The sequence below is a fragment of the Podarcis raffonei genome, chromosome 9 (genome assembly GCF_027172205.1).
Source record: "Podarcis raffonei isolate rPodRaf1 chromosome 9, rPodRaf1.pri, whole genome shotgun sequence".
In the NCBI taxonomy this organism is placed as follows: domain Eukaryota; kingdom Metazoa; phylum Chordata; class Lepidosauria; order Squamata; family Lacertidae; genus Podarcis; species Podarcis raffonei.
The window spans coordinates 67,116,589-67,139,411 of record NC_070610.1 but is presented as its reverse complement, the minus strand read 5'-3'; positions in this window follow the sequence as shown (position 1 = coordinate 67,139,411).

Here is a 22,823-nt window from a genome sequence, read left to right as displayed (position 1 = left end):
AAGCGGCTAACATTCTCCTTTCCCTTCCTCCCCCACAACAAACACTCTGTGAGGTGAGTGGGGCTGAGAGACTTCAGAGAAGTGTGACTAGCCCAAGGTCACCCAGCAGCTGCATGTGGAGGAGCAGGGAATTGAACCCGGTTCACCAGATTACGAGTCCACTGCTCTTAACCACTACAGCACACTGGCATACTTCCAGAAGCTGGCACTGCACTTCTGGAAGTGGGGCCAGCTTCTGGAAGTACGTTGGCAACTGTGGTGGAGGCTGCAGCAGCAGTGGCTGAAAGCAGTGGGTGAAGGTGCAAGGAAGGGAGGGAGGGAGCTGAGAGGGGGGGTGAGGCGCAAGTGAAAGGGAGCGCAGCCTCCATCAAGGTCGTTTTCTGATTTCCCTCACTCCAGTGCTAGAGGGCATGTTATCTGCTGCACTTCCTCCTTCCTGCTTCTTGTCTTCTCCCTTAATCCAAGGCATTACTAATTCTTCCAGCATTTAATTGTTTACTTTAATAATTGTTCCCCCCCCCTATGTTTTAAGCCATTCTTATTTTTATCTGTATGGAAGTGAGAGCTGGACCATAAAGAAGGCTGATGGCTGAACAACTGATGCTTTTGAATTCTGGTGCTGGAGGAGACTCTTGAGAGTCCCATGGACTGCAAGAAGATCAAACCTATCCATTCTGAAGGAAATCAGCCCTGAAGGACAGATCCTGAAGCTGAGGCTCCAGTACTTTGGCCACCTCATGAGAAGAGAAGACTCCCTGGAAAAGACCCTGATGTTGGGAAAGATGGAGGGCACAAGGAGAAGGGGACAACAGAGGACGATATGGTTGGACAGTGTTCTCGAAGCTACCAGCATGAGTTTGACCAAACTGCGGGAAGCAGTGGAAGACAGAAGTGCCTGGCGTGCTCTGGTCCATGGGGTCACGAAGAGTAGGACACGACTAAACGACTAAACAACAACATTTTTATCTGTAAGCTGCCTTCAGTCCCTGTCTGGGAAGAAGGTAGGATATAAATAAATATCATCATCATCATCTAGATCACTGAGAACTTCTGACTGGGCTCTTTTGCGGGTCCCTTGTGTTCCTGAGTTTTGGTTACCAGGGACTGGGGATTTAGTGAGGTAGCTCCAATCTCGTGGAACTCCTTGCCAATGGAATTCATCCCTGCTCCTTGCCAATAGCAGAAGTCACCCCTGCTTTCTCTTAGACAGCTTTTAAAAACTGTATTGTTCAGCCAGGCCTTTGGAATGTGCTATTTTCCACCACCCATTTTTTTATGGATACTGTATGTTTTTGATGTTTCTTTTACTGTTGTTATTGTAGTATTGCACACCAGCTTGTTATATTTTCCTGTGAGAGTGTGGTTTATAAATATTTAACTAAAAATAAAAAGACACCTCAATTCTGCTAATCTTCCTGCAAAATTTCATGGGGTGCTTGAATCACTGGGAAGGTTCTTCAGCTTCTTTACATATGAATTATTTCTCAGGTTATCTGAAAAATACTCTATATTATCCCTACAAAATGAATTCAGCTTTCTCTGTGCTACAAAACCTATTTCCTTTTAAATCTTGGAACAGATGTACAATCTGGAAACCAGCCAGTTCTACCATTATTTTAGAAAATTGTTCATATCTTGCAAATGGTTCTGGAAAGGATTCATGTTAAGTATTACTCATAGTATTTTTAAATGATGTTTTGCTACGGGTTACGAATTCATTAGCTAACCACTCATTGTACTGCTCAGTGTTATTTTTAGCATAATATTTATGTTAATATTCTGCAAGATGAACTTGAGATATGGGAGCGCTGTTTGAAAAACAAACATTTTCACCACAACACTTTAATCCGTTCAAGGTATGGGATCTCAGGAATGTATACAGAATTTGCCAGCCCCCAGAATGGTCCCCCTATTTACTTGCAATGTGAGCATGCAAGAGAGATTCATGAGTGCATATGAGCACATGTGGGTATCTGGATGAAAGTATTTGTGTGTGTGCATTACAGGCCGAGTCTCATGGAATTCACTTTAAGCACCATTTCCCTTTGAATCCATGCATTCATTGACTTCATTAATTGATGCCAACTTGGGAGAACAGAACGGTCATTGTCGACTTACCGTCTGGTTTTGGAAACATATATTAAGATACGCTGATGAAATAATGCGATGGTCAGATCTATGATACCTTAAGATCCACTTATTTGCATCATTTTGCTGCTTCTGGCAATCAGCTGAGCGCTCTGATTTGGTTACAACTACGCGGGTGGCACTGTGGGTTAAACCACAGAGCCTAGGACTTGCCGATCAGAAGGTCGGCGGTTAGAATCCCCGTGACGGGGTGAGCTCCCATTGCCCGGTCCCTGCTCCTGCCAACCTAGCAGTTCGAAAGCATGTCAAAGTGCAAGTAGATAAATAGGTACCGCTCTGGTGGGAAGGTAAACGGCGTTTCCGTGCACTGCTCTGGTTCACCAGAAGTGGCTTAGTCATGCTGGCCACATGACCTGGAAGCTGTACTCTGGCTCCCTTGGCCATTAAAGTGAGATGAGCGCCGCAACCCCAGAGTCGGCCATGACTGAACCTAATGGTCAGGGGTCCCTTTACCTTTACTTTTACCAGCCTGGAAAGCTGGTAACTGCATCTTATTGGAAGGCAGGGGAAAGGCTTCAATTCTGTGCATGCTTGCTTGTGTAAGTCCCACTAAATGGGGCTTACTTCAGAGTAATCATGCATAAGATTTAGGCTACTGCAAGGATGACAGTATTTTTAGGTTAGGAAAAGGGACAACAGGTTTATTGGGGTCGGGACCTGATTCACATTGGAATTCCATGTTCCTAGATAATTTAATATATTTTGTTCTATGTTTTCTGGAGATATGAGGAAGGCTCTTGTTGACTTTTCACACTTCCTCATGGCTAGTCTTCCAGAGGTCAAACGCGCAACCATCTATCCTCCATCTTGGCAAGCAAGATATATTATTACAGCTCAAGGACACATTGCAATCACATTCCAATCAAGAAAGTAGGGTGCAGAGTCTGACCATTGAGGGGTATGACCTAGCGATGGGCCATGGCCTGGGCAGAGTCCTGAGACCAGACAGAGAAGCCTAGAGGCAGGCTGAGATTCTTCACCCCAGTTTTTTATTGTATCTTAGGCCATATGGGAAATAAATACTAAAAAGTAGAACCAAGAAACATGCAGATTTGGGTACCAAGCACCAGGGATGGCCCTACCATTAGGCAGAGTAAAACAGCAGGTGCTGTTGGTGGGGATCAGTAGAGAGGTACTGGGGGACAGGGCTTTGTATTCAACATTCACCTTTGCCTGATGCCCCCTAGTGGGGTGGAGGACGTTGTCCTGTTGCCATGACTGAGGTAAGAGTCCATTTCCAGTCTGTTTCGCTTCTGCATATGGAATGGGGGGAGAGCATCATCCTGCCCTTCATCTCAGACAGCAAAATACCTTAGCCTGGCCCTGTCTAGAGCTTCTTGGGTATTTGCATAAGAGGTCACCACATGTTGGCTCCTGAAGGGAACCTTTATGAGCTTCCACCCCACTTAGTTATTTCAAGGCTCTGTTGCCTACAAGAAAAGGTTGTGGTGTAGATCTTTGGAGAGGGAGGCTTTGCCAGAGGTCGCCAATGTGTGGTGCCCATGGGTATAAATGTGCCTGTTGCATGGTGCACACAGGATCCCCTCCCTCACTGGAATTAGGCTCGAATAAAGCATTTGATTGTAGCTGAGATACTAGGTTGTGGTAGGTGGTTGTGTTGTGTTGTGTTGTGTTGTGTTGTGTGTGTGTGTGTGGTGCCCTGACCACTGGTCCTGTTAGCTAGGGATGATGGGAGCTGTAGTCCCAAAACATCTGGAGGGCTGAGTTTGCCTATGCCTGGGCTAGACTGACTCATGAGCTGGATGGCCAAAAAGATGACTGACAGCAATTTGTGCAATTTTGGTGGCACTTCCCCCTAGGAAAAGTGTGTGGGCCAGCCCTAAGGTGCTACTTATTGAGCTTCCACCTCTAAGGTTGCATTGCCCCTTTCATTTTAGGTCTTAATGACATGTTTTAAAGATGGAGATTAAAATGTCCAGATCTTAGGAAATTAAAGCTTGATCAAAGATTCCATTGCATGGAGATCAGCACCATGTCAAATTCGTATTGTCATCATTGTGATTAAGAGAGGACATGAAGGATGACCCCCCTTGATTTAATCTGCAATAAATAATATGGTTGGTCTGAGGCTGTTCTAATCAAAATGGGGAAAAATTGCAACCATAAGAGGATATATCTATCCCAATGTTTCCTCTCTTTCTTTTTGTTTTAATCTGCTATCCAGTGCTGTAAGCCTTTTCTTATACCAGGAATACTAAGTAGGAATAATGCAATTTACTTCAAACCTCCTCTTAATAATAAAATTTCCTGAACATATTTGGATTTTAAAAAGCAATCTTTAATATGTGGAATAACTTTCCACTAAGTTGGTAAACTCAGAAAAAAAACTTTTTGTCAATGCACTGAGTCACCCACCCACCCAAATCTAACATTGAATGTTTTGGAATTCTAACATTTGCCTTCAGTTTCAAAAGCAGTTTTGTTCCAGGCAATGGAAGCTCAAATACTATTCCCCCTGCTTCCCCCGCCCTCCAGTTCTTCCTTTTTCTGTGTTTGTTGCTTGTTTCAGAGTATTATAGTTTATTTTACACATTGATGTTCCGCCCTTTAGTAGTAAGGAAAAAAGCCCAACTCCACACCCTACGATAATACAATATAAAAAGAAGAAAAGTATGAGGAGGAAAGAAGAAAGCAAATGTTACTTTTCTTTACTGGTTAGGCTGGTCTCTCATTTGCCTGGGAAGCGGGGAGAGCAGCCTTTCAGTGGCCAAATACAAAGAACAGTAATCTTTGCTCTAACTGGGAAGCCCTACACTAGCTCTGCTGCTGACCGAGATACCAAGGACCACTAGGATGCTGCACCACATCCCCCAGAAAGAAAATAATGACAATTGAAAGTCCAACCTGGCTCCATCCTTTGGCTAGGTAAGGAGGAACCATAGGCAGCTTGCTTCTCCCTCCCCTGCATGAAATAATATTTTGTTCCAACTGCCCATTACTTGGGATGCAAGAGCTGAACAGAAACACACTCTGGCCAATGTCATACGCCAGGTGATCTAAGTCTTGGGATTTCCATTCTACCTTAAGGGGCAGACATGGAACTGTTGTGTGTCACATGTCTGTTTACATCCCAGCACAGCTTGCTGGGAACTTCTGTTGTCTATTGCTTTTGCTTCTCTCTGAGAAGAAAAAGAGAGAGACGGCATGTTTCTTGGTCCTGATTTATGATTAATAAATCCGTAGTTGTAGTATGCTTCCACAAGCCTCACACCTATTTTGTGTGCGCAGTTTGCTCTGCTGAAATAGCCTAGGACCCTCGTACCTACGGGACCGCCTCTCCTGGTATGCCCCACAGAGAAACTTACGGTCTTCAAATAAAAACATCTTGAAGGTCCCAGGCCACAGAGAAGTTAGGCTGGCCTCAACTAGAGCCAGGGCTTTTTCGGCTGTGGCTCCGACCTGGTGGAACACTCTGTCACAAGAGACTAGGGCCCTGCGGGACTTGACATCTTTCCGCAGGGCCTGCAAGACAGAGCTGTTCCGCCAGGCCTTTGGCCAGGGCACAGCCTGACTGCCTCCCTCGGCAATCTTCGCGGAGCTCTGGCCCAATGGTGGTCAGTGGCTTGAATTTAATTAAATTATAATGAATGATTTTAGAGTGTTGTTTGTGTTGTACTTTTGTATTGTTTTATTGTTGTTAGCCGCCCTGAGCCCAGCTTCGGCTGGGGAGGGCGGGATATAAATAAAATTTATTATTATTATTATTATTATTATTGAAGCCCGGGTCGCTGATGTACATTGGAGCAGAGGCCGATGGGTCTTCACAGCAGGACGGCTGGAAGGAGACGACCCAGCTGGGGCTAGCCAGCTGGCCTTGCGACCCTCTGCATGCCAACACTAAGGCCACTGGGAGGCTCCTCCTCTTGCTCTCAAGGAAGAACATCAGCACCCACAAATGTACAGTGGTGAACATTTGGGCAAAATTAAAAAATCCTACCATCACTTAGATGCTCACTGAGTCTGCTCAGTCTGCTATTCAGGTTCTTCAAGGCCCCTGCTCTGCTCTCCATTCTTAGGCTTCCTTATAACAGAATCATAGAGTTGGAAGGGTATCTGAGGATCATCCTAGTAGGTAAGGTAAAGGACCCCTGGACAGTTAAGTCCCGTCAAAGGAGACTATGAGGTTGCGGCGCTTATCTCGCTTTCAGACCGAGGGAGCCGACATTTGTCCACAGACAGCTTTCCAGGTCATATGGCCAGCAGAACTAGCGCAACGGAATGCCAGAGCGCATGGAAAAACGTTTACCTTCCCGCCGCAGTGGTACCTAATTATCTACTTGCACTGGTATGCTTTCAAACTGTTAGGTTGGCAGGAGCAATGGGAGCTCATCCCGTTGCGGGGATTCGAACCACTGACCTTCTGATCAGCAAGCCCTAGAGGCTCAGTGGTTTAGACCACAGCGCCATCTGCTTCCTATATCATCTAGTCCACTGAAATGCAGGAATATGCAGCTGTCCCATGCGGGGATCGAAGCTGTGAACTTGGCGTTATCAGTGCCACGCTCAAACCAACTGAGCTATCTTGGAGCAGGTAGTCCTTCAAACAGAGGATGCCTTCAAACAGAAGACTCTGTAAAGCAGGACACAGGATCACCCTGGACGAACAGGAGTTACCTCCATAAATATGCTGCCAACACTACTCTTCCACTTGAGGAAGAAGTATTGCCTCACAAGAACTGCCCTGGTATAAGATGGGATGCCCTGGCGCTCACTTTTGCCATTAAAGAAGATCTCAGGTAGGAGAACTGGGCAAGACTGTGCTAAGTACTGCGGTGCACTTAGTCTAAGGGTTAATGCAGTCCTGTGGCCTGGAGCCAGCTTGGTCCCTGTCCCACCGTCCCCCTGCCACCTCCTCAGTGGAATTGCTTGAAGTAACATCTCTATTCCTGCTCTCCACATTCCACATTCCTATTTTAGTTGCAAAGTGACTCAATGAAATAAGGACAGAATATTCTTGCCCAGCTGGCTCCGTGCTCTCCTTCTATTTAATCATGAAGAATAATGAATCAGAGACAATTGTAGTGTTAAAATCCAAATGTAGAAATTTGCTGCCCTTACTAATGAGAGAAAAATATAGTGGACCACTGGCCTAAAGGTTTCTGCAGTGATTCCTTTGTAGCTTAGAGTGCATTAAAATGGCTTTATTCAGCAAGATAAGTTAATTCTTTATGACCTTTATAAGCTGTTTAGCCCAGAACTCGGGGACATCTCCTCCTTAAGATTAAATTTTTAAATCCTTTTAGCTCACAATTGCTAAGCCTTTTTGTTTGAAAAGAAACATCCAAAATCCATAAAGAAATTCTGTTTGTGACAATTATTGTCAGGGTAATGATTAGCTAACATGGCACTTTTAGTTTTTAGTGGGTCTGTCTCTACAATGCTAATCTAATAAAGTTCCCTTTCCCTTAATGCAAAAGTTGCATTCGGCATGCATCATTCCCAGTCACTATTGCCCGCATTTGCAAATTCTTGGGGGAAACAAATCGAATTGCCACTGATGTCATCTCCCTTGCAAAGTCACCTGTTGCTGAATCTGGAGAGGAGGAAATGCCATGACTGCGTCATAAGAAGCCAATCACCAAAGTCCCCAGAAACAGTAAAATATAGGAAAACAGCAACAAGGCTGACCACTTAGGCATCACCAAAAAGGAGGGGGGTGGAATGTATCATTATAACAGAGGATGAACAAATACGCTGATGTCGCATAAAATCTGCAAATGCTGATTTATATATTTAGGTGGAAATTTGGGCTGTGGATACACCATACATTTAACGCAACCCCCCCCCCCGCCCCCAAGAATCCTGGGAACTTTAGTTTATTAAGGCTATTGTGAATTGTAGCTCCGTGAAGGGGCAAACTACAGTTCTCAGGTTTCTTGGTGTGTGTGCTTTCAATTGCATTGAGGTTTCTTCGTACAATCAAATTAACAACAACAACAATTGAAGGCATTTTCAAATGGAGGGCAGTCCTCTGTAAACTTTGTTATTGTTTAGTCGTTTAGTCGTGTCTGACTCTTCATGACCCCATGGACCATTGCATGCCAGGCACTCCTGTCTTCCACTGCCTCCTGCAAACTCATGCTGGTAGCTTCGAGAACACTGTCCAACCATCTCGTCCTCTGTCATCCCCTTCTTCTTGTGCCCTCCATCTTTCCCAACATCAGGGTCTTTTCCAGGGAGTCTTCTCTTCTCATGAGGTGGCCAGAGTACTGGATCCTCAGCTTCAGGATCTGTCCTTCCAGTGAGCACTCAGGGCTGATTTCCTTAAGTATGTAGAGGTTTGATCTTCTTGCAGTCCATGGGACTCTCAAGAGTCTCCTCCAGCACCATAATTCAAAAGCATCAATTCTTCAGCAACCAACCTTCTTTATGATCCAGTTCTTACTTCCATACATCACCACTGGGAAAACCATAGCTTTAACTATACGGACCTTTGTTGGCAAGGTGATGTCTCTGCTTTTTAAGATGCTGTCTAGATGGAGGGCAGTCCTCTGTAAACTAGGCCACTCAAAAAATAGCAGAACAGTTCAGAAGTTTCCCAGTCAGCCTCCAGCATCTTCAGTTAAGGGAGACAATGGATGTGCCTTTGGGGGAGAGAGTTGCAGCGCCTGCTGTGGCTATAGAGACTGATATGGGAGAGGCATGTTCTGTTGCAGCTGGGGCAAATGAAAGCATCCGGTTGTGCTGCTGCAGATGCACCATGGCGTTTCTTCCCTCTGTGCTTCTCCCAGTGGTCATTCCTCCTCTGGCCACTGCTGTGGATACATGATCTAACTGTCAGTCTCCAGGCACTGCGATCATCTGCAAGGCATTCCCACATGGCAGGGTTGAGGTTGCCAGCCTTCATGTCTTGTTACTGACCATATATATGCTTGGATGGAGGTTCTGAGTGGGGGACACCGCCCACAAATTTCCTTTGATCCTACCAGTTGCCACTCAGCTATAGGAAATAAGCTGGGTGCAAGGATTTCAAGAATGGCAGCACTATTGATCGTATCGGGAGGAAACAAAACAAAGCACCGCCAGTGTTCCCTTAGCAGACTGTACTGTAGTGCCACCACAAAAAAGATCTCAAGACCGTTATTTACTGGAAATAGAAGAACAAGGCAGCAATCGATTTGTGCGACTGAAGATTTATGTCTCTATTGCCCACTATATACCTCACTATTTGTTCTAACTTCATAGAAAGATAATTTAATACATAAGGAAAAGTGGTTTTTCCTCAGTATGTTTTGCTTCTTTTTTGGCATTCCTTCAGAGGAGTTCTGGAAATCAATAACTTGGATGTACGTGTGTGTGGGTGTAGCTCCTAGGTCTGCAGCAGCGATTTATGCTCCTGTGTCGGTTGTGCTGGGCTGTGTCTCTTTTCACCTGTTGACTTGCAAATATGGTCATCCGATAATATTTATAAAAGCCCCACAGAAAGATGGGCACTCAAGCAGGCCCCCCAACCATAGCTCAATTCCCTCCAGATTAATTGTCAAAGGCCTGGAAAAACAGAGATGTTTCAGCTGATGGTGCCAGCGTCCTTCCCTGACAAGAATATTCCAGACCCCTCATCTGTCCCAATTTGAGTGGGACATCCTGGAATTACAGAAGGCACCCCAGCTTTAACCGAATCCCAGGATGTCCCAGTTTTTTGCTCTCACGCTCTCGCACAAATCAGCCAGTTCACACCAGATGAAAAGACAAGTGTCCCGATTTTGATCGGCAGGAAATTGGAGGATATGCCATTCCATAAACAGGGAGCCACCACTGAGAAGACCAGTTCTTGGGTGGCCACTGTGGAGGAGGTACATGGATTGTTTTCTAAAAACCATTGGCAAGGGAGACTCATAGATGGATTAAAAAGAGGGCAGAGCTCCATGGACAACCGCTTCTTTCCCCACCCAGAGCCAGCCCTAGACTAAGGTTACCAGATGTCCTTGTTTCCCGGGGAGAGTTTCCGGATTTACAGATCAGTCCCCATACAAAATCCATTGAAGTTGAAAAGTGTCCCCGGATTCATTGAAAAAAACCTGGTAACCTTACCCTAGAAAAACTATATAACTAAAGCTTTTGATTTTTGAAACGTTTCGAAGAAGATAAAAGACTCTCCAAATATTTATATTAGAAAGAAGCAGGATCTCGTTAGCCGCTGGAGAGACACCAAAAAACTTTGGACGGATTCTGAGAAGGGTGATGTGACGCATTCTTTAATTGGGATCCGCCATTACGGGATAAGAACGAGTTGCAGAGATAAACAGTCTTGGGGGAGATGAGCTCTTAATTTGTTATTATATCTGTACTTCAAGGCCGATTTGCCAAATCTCCCCTAGAAAGACTAATGTTTGATGCAACCTGTCTGAGAAAATTAATGAGCAAACACCCAGATTTTATTTTATTGGAACTGAGTGAAGATGGCGTCTGCCACCAGAGAAGGACTTTTGGATTGATTTGGCATAAACACCAGCATGTGAGGACATTCTGCAAACAACAGACTTACCAGCTGGGGGGGGGGGGAGGAGAGTCATACAAATTTTACACAGAAGCACATTATTGTTTATTTCAACTCGCCTGTGGAAACAACTCAGAGGCCACGAAAGAGGAAGGATAACAACAGGAAGATTTAAAGAAGGAACTATTGGAAACTCAAGGCAGTAGAAATGTAAGATGATTGGAACCCCACTGAACTTGAAGCATGGGAAGCCCCAACAAAAATTTATAATTTGGCAGAATATTTGGACTATATGATATGTATTTGTATAATTTGGAATACTTAAGGTGATTTGATTGGATTGTTAAAATGGAAAATTTAATAAAAATTATTTTTTTAAAAACAAAAAAACCTTACCCTAGAAAAATGACTCTCCAGTGAAGCGTGCCTTTGGCAAGTGAGTCTGTCAATTTCATTTTCTGATTTCCCAATAAACACATTCTTGTAGGCAATTTTGCCTGATATGCACATTGTTGCAAACTGTTTCCCCCAATATAATGCATTTCCCCCCAATTATTTTCTCTAGTACAGTGGAACCTCGGGTTACAGACACTTCAGGTTACAGACTCCGCTAACCCAGAAATAGTGCTTCAGGTTAAGAACTTTGCTTCAGGTTGAGAACAGAAATCATGTTCTGGTGGCACGACAGCAGCAGGAGACCCCATTAGCTAAAGTGGTGCTTCAGGTTAAGAACAGTTTCAGGTTAAGAACGGACATCCAGAACGAATAAAGTTCTTAACCTGAGGTAACACTGTATATTGTCATGCACACTTTAATTAGTTTGTTATTATTAAAAAAATGGAAGATTTCATCACAAAATTTGCAAAGTAGGTTTGCATTAAAATGTGGATGAGATCGAATCTTCATCTTGGCCCCATCACCCGCAATCCCTAGCTAGCAGGCAGGCAGGGAAGAGACAGTAAAAAAAACCAAAACCAAAACCAACCCCCCCCCAAACCAAACAAAGCTTCAACATGATACTAAAAGATAAATATCAATAGTAAAGTCATTGTGAAACAATACAATACATGATGCATTTTGACTGATGACAACCTTTCATGGGGGCACAAGGTTATCTCCTTGATAGGCATGAAATGTGTTGGGAATTTTATTGTTTCACAAGGGCTACTGTATGACTCTGATAAAGATTTATCTCTGAGTACCATTTTGAACCTTTGCCTTTTCATTTGCTCTTCAGAGACCACCTCCATTTGCTCAAATACCTTTTGAATTCCTTTTTTAAAAAACGCACCTCAAGTTTACAACTTTGAAGCACCATTTGCATGCACAATGCAAATTCCATATAAGACAGGATACCTTTTCCAGCTCGAGATCCACAATCCCTAGTGAACAGCCTTCTGAAGACTTCATGCTTCCAGTGGGTGGGGCTGAGGGGAAAAGTGGGCAGGGCAACAGATGTCACTCTTTCTTCTTCTTTCTTAAATGACATTCCAGCCATTGGGGGTGGGGGTGGGGATAGATGCTTGAAAAAACACATATAGGCAAGCAAGAGACAATATCACAGCTCAGCTGCCCATAACAGTCAGGCTAAGTGTTTCAGGAGGTGTGGGGCAGAATGGAAGTGAATCTGTAGCCAGTCAGGGATGTGAGCCAGGGATGTGTGCATCATTCAGAAATGCCCTCCCCACCTTTCTCATGCCAATGATGCATGTGGAAGAACATTTTGCTGTGCCTTTGCTCAGTGGAGGAGCAAATGCCCGTGCTGCCCAGGGCTGGTGCGCTCCCAAGGGGTTCGGGGTGCGGAGGGTGCCCTCCCAAGCGTGGGATAGACGCTCAGGTACACAGAAGAAGAAGAAGAAGAGTTTGGATTTGATATCCCACCTTTCACTCCCTTTAAGGAGTCTCAAAGCGGCTAACATTCTCCTTTCCCTTCCTCCCCCACAACAAACACTCTGTGAGGTGAGTGGGGCTGAGAGACTTCAAAGAAGTGTGACTAGCCCAAGGTCACCCAGCAGATGCATGTGGAGGAGCGGAGACACGAACCCGGTTCCCCAGATTACGAGGCTACCGCTCTTAACCACTACACCACACTGGCTCCATGAGCGCCCTGCAGCCAGGGAGCAGAGTGAGCCACCGGTGGCAGACATTCGGCGCACCGCCCGCCCATGACTCTCAAGCCTCCCCCAGCTGTCTAATAATAATAATAATAATAATAATAATAATAATAATAATAATTTATTTGTACCCCACCCATCTGGCTGAGTTTCCCCAGCCACTCTGGGTGGCTTCCAACAAAGATTAAAAATACATTAAAATGTCACACATTAAAAACTTCCCTGAACAAGGCTGCCTTCAGGTAATTGTTTATCTCTTTGACATCTGGTGGGAGGGTATTCCACAGGGCGGGTGCCACTACCGAGAAGGCCCTCTGCCTGGTTCCCTGTAGCTTTGCTTCTCGCAGCGAGGGAACTGCCAGAAGGCCCTCAGCGCTGGACCTCAGTGTCCAGACAGAACGATGGAGGTAGAGACGCTCCTTCAGGTATACTGGACCGAGGCCATTTAGGGCTTTAAAGGTCAACACCAACACTTTGAATGGAGGGGGAAGGGGGGGATGCCGCTGGCAAAGCAACGCAGCTCCCCCCTTCCCTGGACGGCTCGAGGTAGGCTTCAGAGTCGCAGGCGGGTGGGCGACACGCCAAATGTCACCCCCCTCAGCAAAGACACCCAGGGCATAGCGCCCTCACTGCAACCCCCTTCCTCTGCCCCTGCCTTTGCTTCAACCACGAGGCATAAGCTTCCACACACAGCAGTTTGTTTTTTTTACTTTTCTGCAGGTGTGTCAAGGAGGCCTATGTGTCTTTCTGCATATGGTACAAACTAGAGAATTGGACTGAGACTACCCATGACAATGTCCTCTAAAAGGGTGGGGGAAGGGAATTGATAGACCACCAGGATTACTCAGGATTGCCAAGGAATTACCCAACCGGTACTTAAAGATTTTACAAGTGATCTTGCAATGTGTTCTGTTAGTGCATTCGCCGATGACTCGCCATCCCAGTAATACATGCAAATGCGCTAATTGCGGCCTGCTATTGTGAACGTGGCCTCCCCATTAACATTGCTTCCCAAGCGTGTTTGGCACCTGCCACTATGCCAGAAGCAATCAGATCTTTTCTCTGGGCGAGCAAATCACTGTGAAGTCTCTTCAGTCTCTCCGCTGTGCAGGAAACTTATCGTAGCACAACATTACCTGTGCCCTTTGCACTTGTGGTGTTTCAGCAATCTTCCTGTCTGATGCCATTTGCTTTCTTCACCATGACTAAGCCATCTGCAATTACATTCAAAACAAACTCAGCTATTCATTCCATATTTAGCAGGCATGCGTTCCAGCACTTAACTCACTGGATAAGGAGACATGTGCTGGGAGTCCCCTGTTCAAACGTCTACTGAGCTACATTCTTTTCTGCTTTATCCCTCGCCCCCACCTCCAAACATGGCCTGTCATTCAAGTTGTTGCAAGAATTACTGGTCTGCATCTGTTTCCTAAGAGGTAGCTGCATCCATCTCTTTCAGGAAATAAACCTAAAAAGACTTGGGGCACCTTACATGCCACATTTATTATGACACAAGCTTTTTCATGGACTGCAGTCTACTTCATCAGAGGCGTTAAGTGTTAAGGCATGTGTAGATGTATAGATATATGCAAGCACACACGGTTTGGTAGGAAGATTGCAAATAATGAGCAAAAGAAATGCAGAAAAGTCCAGGCAGTGATAATTATATGATTAACAGCGGCTATTCTCAAAATGCAGCTGTGTTGATAACATCCTGAGATGGCATCCTGGCACCAGCAGGTCAATTGGCATACGTGGTATAATATTTTTTATCCATTGTGGTGATTCGCTTTACAAGTGTAAGATAGATAAGATGAACTTTATCCGCATTAGCAAAAGGCCATAGCGCCATAAAACAAGCAATATATACAAATAAAATATATACAAATAAAAAAGACAGCAATGGGTAAAAGGGGCAATCAAATGGCCAAGATTATCGTTCAGATAGTGGCCCTTAATCTCATTGCACCCTCGTTTACAAGTGTATGTGAAGCACAGTGGCGGAGCAAGCCAATCAGGCACATGGGGCGGGGCCAGCTGGGGCAGGATGCTATGCAGGCCTCCGGAGTCTGCCTGGCTCCTCCCACTTAGCTGCCCTACAGCTGGGGAGGAGGCAGCGGACGGACCGTTTGGGGCCTGTGGAGAGATGCGTGGCTCGGGCTCAATGCAGACCCCCGCGGTGAGTGCCACCTGGCATTTTGTCACCCCCTTTAGTAGTGACACCCGGGGCGGACCGCCCTCACCACACCCCCTTTCATCCGCTCCTGGTGAAGCATTTTGAAGTACTATGAAAATGGCAAGGGCGTGATAAAGCCAAAGCTGAACACATTTAGTTTCCCATGGATTGCATCAAGCATTTGCTTAAATAACTTCTGTTGAAGTCGACAGAAAGACTGGTATGCTTAATTTTGCCTGGACAATGTCCAGATGACGTACATCAGGCAATTTGCATTTGTTTCTTTTTTTAAAATTTGCATGGTTTGTATCTACATAGATAGATAGATAGATCATAGATAGATAGATCATAAATGATAGATAGATGATAGATAGATGATAGAGGATAGATGATAGATAGATAGATAGATAGATAGATAGATAGAACAGAAAGGAGTGAAAATCTCATGACGTAAGTCCCTTGCATGTGTATCACAGCCTATACAGTCATACTTCGTGTCGCTTTCTGCTCTTGTTATGGACTTTCAGCTTACGAACGTGTCAAACTTGGAAGTGTTTACTTCCAGGTTTGCCACCCGCACATGTGCAGAAGCTATCTGCGTGCCTTGCACACGGGCAGAAGCACTTAATTGCGCCGCACACATGTGCAGAAGAGGTGCTCTAGTTGTGGACTTTTTGGGGTGCGAACAGCACCCCAAAACGGATTAAACTAGAGGTACCACTGTACATCATTGTTGATTCTGAGTATACATCAGAACTGCTATTCAAACGTTAGTAAGAATTCCATAACTCGGTGTTCAGAATTTGGAACAGATTTTGGATCAACTCCTAGGAAAGGGGTGGACTACATTTATTGCCACATCCCTTCCAAGGTTACCTTTTGGGGGGCTGGGCTGCAGCCCAATGTGGATTGAGTTTTCCACCCCTTGTGAATCACAAAAATACTGGGTCAAAGGCTGTGGGCACCCCTAGGGCTATATAGGCTGGCCCTTGCTGACCTACTGCCATTCCAGAAGGTATATGAGGGATCTGGATAGTCGATGCTCTAATCCTGCCAGACTGCTTTGGGAAGAGGCCAGTAAACCCTCTTTATACTGCTCCCTCACCACTGGCCTTTTATTTTCCTATCTTAGCACAAATAAGAAAAAGAATTTGTATAGATTGCCTCCACCACTAATAAAATGGTCCAATTTATTTCTTCTGCTGCCAAATGAAAACCTGCAGACAGAGAAGGAGAGAGACCGTGGGGGAAGGTTCAAATGAAAGGAGTTAAATGCTTCATGCATTAGAGTTGGGTGATGAAGCCTCTGATTAATATAATTAAAAGCCCCATTTAATTGCATTACCTTCCATTAGCTTCCACTGTATTTTCTTTCTTTTTTCCTGCCCTAAGCCTCTCCTGTGTTTCTGACGTGCGCACCGATCCCCCCCACGTCCATGCTTTGTTCAAAGGAGATTGCAGCCTCCAAATGGCACCTTTCATCAATCTCCTATTAATTAGCTAAATGCCGCATCATATTATGCACCCCGGCATTCTATCGAGGCAGCTCTCTAATGCGAGCAGACCTCATGATCTGCTCCAGCTCTTCTTCAAGGCTGGTCATTGGTATTCTAGGATAAGTAGGCTTACTGTAATTTGAAATTGGTCTCCCGTCCCATTAGGAATCGGCCCAATCAATACCGAGTGAATTAGAGTTTCAGTGATCTGATTAACTCCCCATTATTTTCTACACGGGCTGATTTAGAATGCATGATGAGACAATATCCCAGTTTCTTTGCTTTCTCCCAGTTTAAATGGGACGTGGGCATCCGAGGAAGCGGTGTCTGGGCGCATTTGATTTGGCTGGACTGCAAAAAAAGGGAAGAAAAAAAGCCAAACAGCATAAGCACCTGCCTTATCACGCTAGCTGTGACTGAAGACTGCTGTGCTGAACACACAAAGAGTGAGGGGCAGGGGGAACAAAATATCCAGGCTGGCTGGTGGCAACAGACCTTAGCTGAGTTTGATTATCTCAATCACTCCCTGTTTCCAGGGTCCAGGCTGTGGGTGCCGATAAATATGAAGTCAAACTGTCACCACCCATTCAGAAGAGGGAAGTCTCAACAGCAAGCCAAGGGAAACCTCAAGGTCTGCAAACGTTTCTTTAGGAAACAAGCCCTGGGCAGTGAACCCCCTAATAAGGACTCTGTGCTCAGTGAATGGGGATGGAGGCCATACCTGCATCTTCTGTTTAAAGCACTATTATACCATTTTCAAAAGGGACGCGGGTGGCGCTGTGGGTTAAACCACAGAGCCTAGGACTTGCCGATCAGAAGGTCAGCGGTTCGAATCCCTGCGACGGGGTGAGCTCCCGTTGCTCTGTCCCAGCTCCTGCCAACCTAGCAGTTCGAAAGCACGTCAAAGTGCAAGTAGATAAATAGGTACCACTCCGGCGGGAAGGTGAACGGTGTTTCTGTGCGCTGCTCTGGTTCGCCAGAAGTGGCTTAGTCATGCTGGCCACATGACCCGGAAGCTGTACTACGACTCCCTCAGTCAATAAAGCGAGATGAGCGCTGCAACCCCAGAGTCGGCCACGACTGGACCTAATGGTCAGGGGTCCCTTTACCTTTATAGCACTTTCAACTGGCTTCCCCCAAAGAATCCTGGGAACTGTAGCTTGTTAAGAGTCCTCCTGAGAGTCATTGGGAGGCCATTATTATCCCCTGAGAGCTGCAATTCCCAGAGTCCCCCAGAAAGAAGGATTGATTGTTAAACCCAGTGGTTTTTTTTCTGGGGGGACGCAGAGGTACGCATACCCCTAAACATTTTGCGAATCTAAGTCTGGCCTCATTGAGGGGAAGTATTTCAATATGAGTAGGAAAATGAGAGCACCTTTAAACATTTTTTTTGCGTGGCAAGTCCCCTCCCCCATGTGAAATGAAGACACTGGACACATTATTTAAGGTTAATGGGCATAAAAAGGCCACAACTTTATTGATTGCAGAATTGAAAGGTATTGGCCTTAGGCATTGGCTCCTATCGACTACCCGGCATGGAGACCGGGAAGGGTTATCCACAAGCCGTGGGAGTCCTGTCGAAGTACGCCAACTAGGATCCCACGGGTGTCACCACTCGGGGGCGTGCCGGAGGCCCTTACCTCCCTAGGTTTCGGACAAGGCAACGCCCCCCGGAGTCCTCTACCGGACTACCCTTTTCATTGGGGGAAGGTGATGGCGCTTCCTTCCCCCCATTCATTTGCATAACAATTCAACCCCCTGCCAATGCCTAACCGCCAATACCGCGAAAGTTGTGACGTTTGCTACGAGGTAGGCGAAAAAACCAAAAGGCTAGAAGTGCGCCAAATTGGAAAAATTCCTACCAGGCCCCTTGCGGCGACCAACCGGAGTCCATAGCAAGGTCATAGTTAGCTAAGCCTAAAGGGTGGGTGGGATGGGAAAAAACCGCTCAGCTGGAAAGGGGAAAGAGGGCGGTCCCCGGGCGTGCCTGGCCTTAAATAGGCTAGGCCCCGCCTCCCCAGCCCGCTGATTGGCGGGCAGGGTCGAAGGCACGCCCGGCGATTCCCTGTTCTCGCAGGGGCAAAAGGCCAGCCCCCGCGTGTGTGGGAGGGGTTAACCCGCAACCCCCTCTCCTCCCTAGGCTCAGAAATGGCTTAATAAAAAAAGCACTGGTTAAACCACTCTGGGTTTTAGTGAAACTTCTTCCTCCATAGAAGCAGCAGTGGAGGAAGCCGATTGGGCGCCTGGGGTGGCATGCGTGCCCTGGGCCCAGGGGCGGCACGAGCAGCCCGTAGGGGCAGGTCGAGCCGGGGCAGGAGGGAGCCAGTCTAACTTCTCCAGGGTTGGAGTTCCAAAGTCTGGGAGCAGCCACCAAGAAGGCCATCTCAAGTTCAAGGTCAAGGGACCCCTGACCACTAGGTTCAGTCGTGGCCGACTCTGGGGTTGCGGTGCTCATCTCACTTTACTGGCCAAGGGAGCCAGCGTACAGCTTCTGGGTCATGAGGCCAGCATGACTAAGCCGCTTCTGGCAAACCAGAGCAGCACACGGAAACGCCGTTTACCTTCCCGCCGGAGTGGTACCTATTTATCTACTTGTGCTTTGACGTGCTTTTGAACTGCTAGGTTGGCATTAGCAGGGACTGAGCAACGGGAGCTCACCCTGTTGCGGGGATTCGAACTGCCGACCTTCTGATTGGCAAGTCCTGGGCTCTGTGGTTTAACCCACAGTGCCACCCGCTTCCCTTAGAAGGCCATCTACCAAGTCCCTTCCAAGCATGCCAGGACCGAGAGAAGGGCCTCTTCTTAAGATCTCAGACTCTGGGCAAGTTTATATGAGGAACTGCGGTCTTTCTGATAGCTTGGATCTAAGCCATGTAGGGCTTCATAGGTCACAACTAGCACTTTGCATTGGGCCCAGAAACAGACCAGTAGTGAGTGAAGGTGTTGTAACAAGGAAGTCATAAGCTCCCTATAACCCACTTGGAGTATCTGAGCACTTTTCACACGTAGAGTGCATTACAGTAATTCAAATGGGATGTAATTTAGGCATGTGTCACTGTGGACATGACTGGCTGGTAGGAACTATGAACTGCCATTTGCTGAGACTACGATGAAACATTTTGTTTTAGTTCCCATTTATAAGCATTGCCATTTCATTGGTTTCAGTGTCACAACTTCACATTACAGTGGTACCTCGGGTTACATACGCTTCAGGTTACATACGCTTCAGGTTACAGACTCCGCTAACCCAGAAATATTACCTCAGGTTAAGAACTTTGCTTCAGGATGAGAACAGAAATTGTGCTCTGGCGGCGCAGCGGCAGCAGGATGCCCCATTAGCTAAAGTGGTGCTTCAGGTTAAGAACAGTTTCAGGTTAAGAACGGACCTCCGGAACGAATTAAGTACTTAACCTGAGGTACCACTATAACTGATTTGAGGACTGCAGCTTAAATTTCTTGCTGCCATCAGCTTGCATATGCGTATCCCCCCATATCACTTAATTGCAATAAATGAATAATAATAATAATAATAATAATAATAATAATAATAATAATAATAAAATTGATGTAAAACACGGAGGGCAGCAATGGCAGGAATATATCTTTCTCCTTGAAAGAGTGCACACTTATAGCCACAAACAATGAAACACTTTTATTAATAAAGGTAGGAGTCAAGATATAGGTGGGACAAATTTTATTCAAAATGACAAGATTTATTTCTTGAATGTTTTATTGTTATTTCTGAGAAACCCATATAGAACTCTATTAATTAAAACTCAGCCCGACACTTTGGCTCCATAAGGTTTAGAAATTAGAGAGATTTCATCTCATTAGTGCATTTATTGCAGTTTTTGGCCTTTTAATTAAGCATTAGCTCCCTCCAAGGTGAGCTTTATTATCCCATAATGCACCTCACTTTCTGCTGTCTGCCGAAATGCACATTAGGACATATCTACTCCTTTCAAGACTGGCTGCATGTGTTCATATAGAGGCATCTGGCCTTAAAGATGGGAGAGAAATCCCATTCCATTCACATCTGAAGCCAAATGTATAATAATAAGAGAACTAAAAAGCAGCCATAGAAAAACAAGAAGGTCATAACTAATAGGGGCAGATTCTTCCGTCTCAGCTGAATTCCTTACTGTGTAAACACATTTACCTGGAAGCAAGTTCCACCACGTTTAACAAAGGAATTTTTGTGAACCCCATATTTCCACAAAGAGAGGTTGTGTATAAGTAGTGCCTGGACTGCAGACTGGACATGCCACACAAGTAATAGAATCATAGAATTGATTGGAAGGGGCCATGATGGTCATCTAGTCCAGCCCCTTGCAATGCAGGAATTTTTTACCCAACATAGGGCTCAAATCCACAACCCTGGAATTAAGAATCTCATGTTCTTGTTTTACAATTTTTTATGTGCTGTAAGCCAACCAGAGTGGCTGGGGAAATTCAGCCAGATGGGCGGGGTATAATAATAATAATAATGTTCTCCCAACCGAGCTATCCAGCTTCATCTACCTGGTCCCAATCTACCCGACTATGGTGAGATGCAGTGCTTTCTCCCCTAAAACAATGTTTAGGAGTACTCTCATTTCCTATTGATATTGAAATACTGACCCTCAATGAGGCCAAACTTAGATTCACAAAATGTTTAGGGGTACATGTACCCCTGCATCCAGAAAAAAAGCACTGGTGAGATGTATTTTGTTTCTATTTAAATTACAGCTATTATGTCTAAATTTGCATCTATCAACATAAATTAGCATTTCATTTTATTTTGCAAATCTGTGCCTCCTTTTGTTGTCTTTACGTTTGGGTATGATTCGTTCCCTTTTTTGTGACTCATAAGTGGGGTCGAGTCAGGTCAGTTGCCTCAGGTCTCCAGCAGGAGGCAGACCTCCCAGATACAGTGGTACCTCGGGTTACATACGCTTCAGGTTGCAGACTCCGCTAACCCAGAAATAGTACCTCGGGTTAAGAACTTTGCTTCAGGATGAGAACAGAAATTGCATGGCGGCAGCGGCGGGAGGCCCCATTAGCTAAAGTAGTGCTTCAGGTTAAGAATAGTTTCAGGTTAAGAACGGACCTCCTGGAATGAATTAAATACTTAACCCGAGGTACCACTGTACTGATCTCAAGCGAGCTCCTCCCTGGGGCTGTGAGGTTGGTTGTTCCGCTGGTATTTTCCCTGCTAGTCAAATGAAATCCTCAAAAACTTTGGGCTTTCTGCTGACTAGGCAGTCTTACAGTCCTGCCCTTTGTGAGAGCGATGGGATTACTCTGGCAGAGAGAATGAGATTGCAATCTGCCTGGGGCTGAGGTTCAGGTACACAGCTTGACGCTCCCCGCTCTTCCGTGTAAAGAGATTAACAGTCCTAAGTGTAATATTAAGAAAAGTTTTCTTGCCCTGCTTCAGCCATGAAGAGCCACCCATTTTCCCAACAAATTAGTAGGAAAGGCTTTTTATCATATGAGAACTATGGCGCAGCAGTCTGCTAACGGACCACCTTTTGATCTCCATTGTACCGCTCAAGTTTTTAAATTTAATAAAAAAAAGAATGGAGGAGGGAGGAATGCGTGAGCATTCTATATCTATGGCAATAAATTCTGATTAGATCTTACTGGCTTCTTTCCCCCTCCTGTTTTGCTTTGCTCCAAAGCCCCTTTTGGTAACATGAAGGTGAGATAATAGCTTCAGACAAATGGCAAAAGTCTATGAAGTTACAAAAATTGCTCGAGCTCCAAAAGAGCTTAGGAAATGAAAATTATCGGGGGAGATCTTGTCGTGCTGCCAGCACGGTTAACTGCCTGCATTGTTCTTTTGTTTCTTAGAACATGGAATAAATTCGCTCATCAAATAAGAACCTGGGGAGAGACCCACTGGATTGAGCCGAAGATTCATTTAATCCAACACCCTCCTTCTCACAGTGGCCATCCAGATATCTGTGGGAATCCTGCAAGTGAGACCCGAGTACAATAGCATCCCAACTGTTATGTACTGAAGTTCTCACCCTGGGCCAGCGGGGGGATACTGTAGATAGTTATGCAAATGAAGGATCGAAAGTGACGTTCAGTGATTGGATAGTTTTAGAAAGTGGTTACAGTAACAAGGTACTGGAGCTCTATATAAGCAGGCTGACTGAGCCCTTCAGTTCAGTTCTGTTCTGGCCTCTGAATAAAGAAGAGCTGTTTGAAGAATCGCTGTGTCGTCTGATATTTTCACCCACAACTTAACACCAACAACTGGTATTCAGAAGCTTACTGCCTCCAACTGTGGGTCTGGAACGGTCATAGTGGCTAGTTGCCATTCATTGCCCTATCCTCCATTAATCTGTGTAAGCCTCTTTAAAAACCACCCAAGTTAGTATTCCAGTTATTAACATTTCATGTTTAGAAGCAATAGGATGGACAAAAAAACTGAGTCTTAT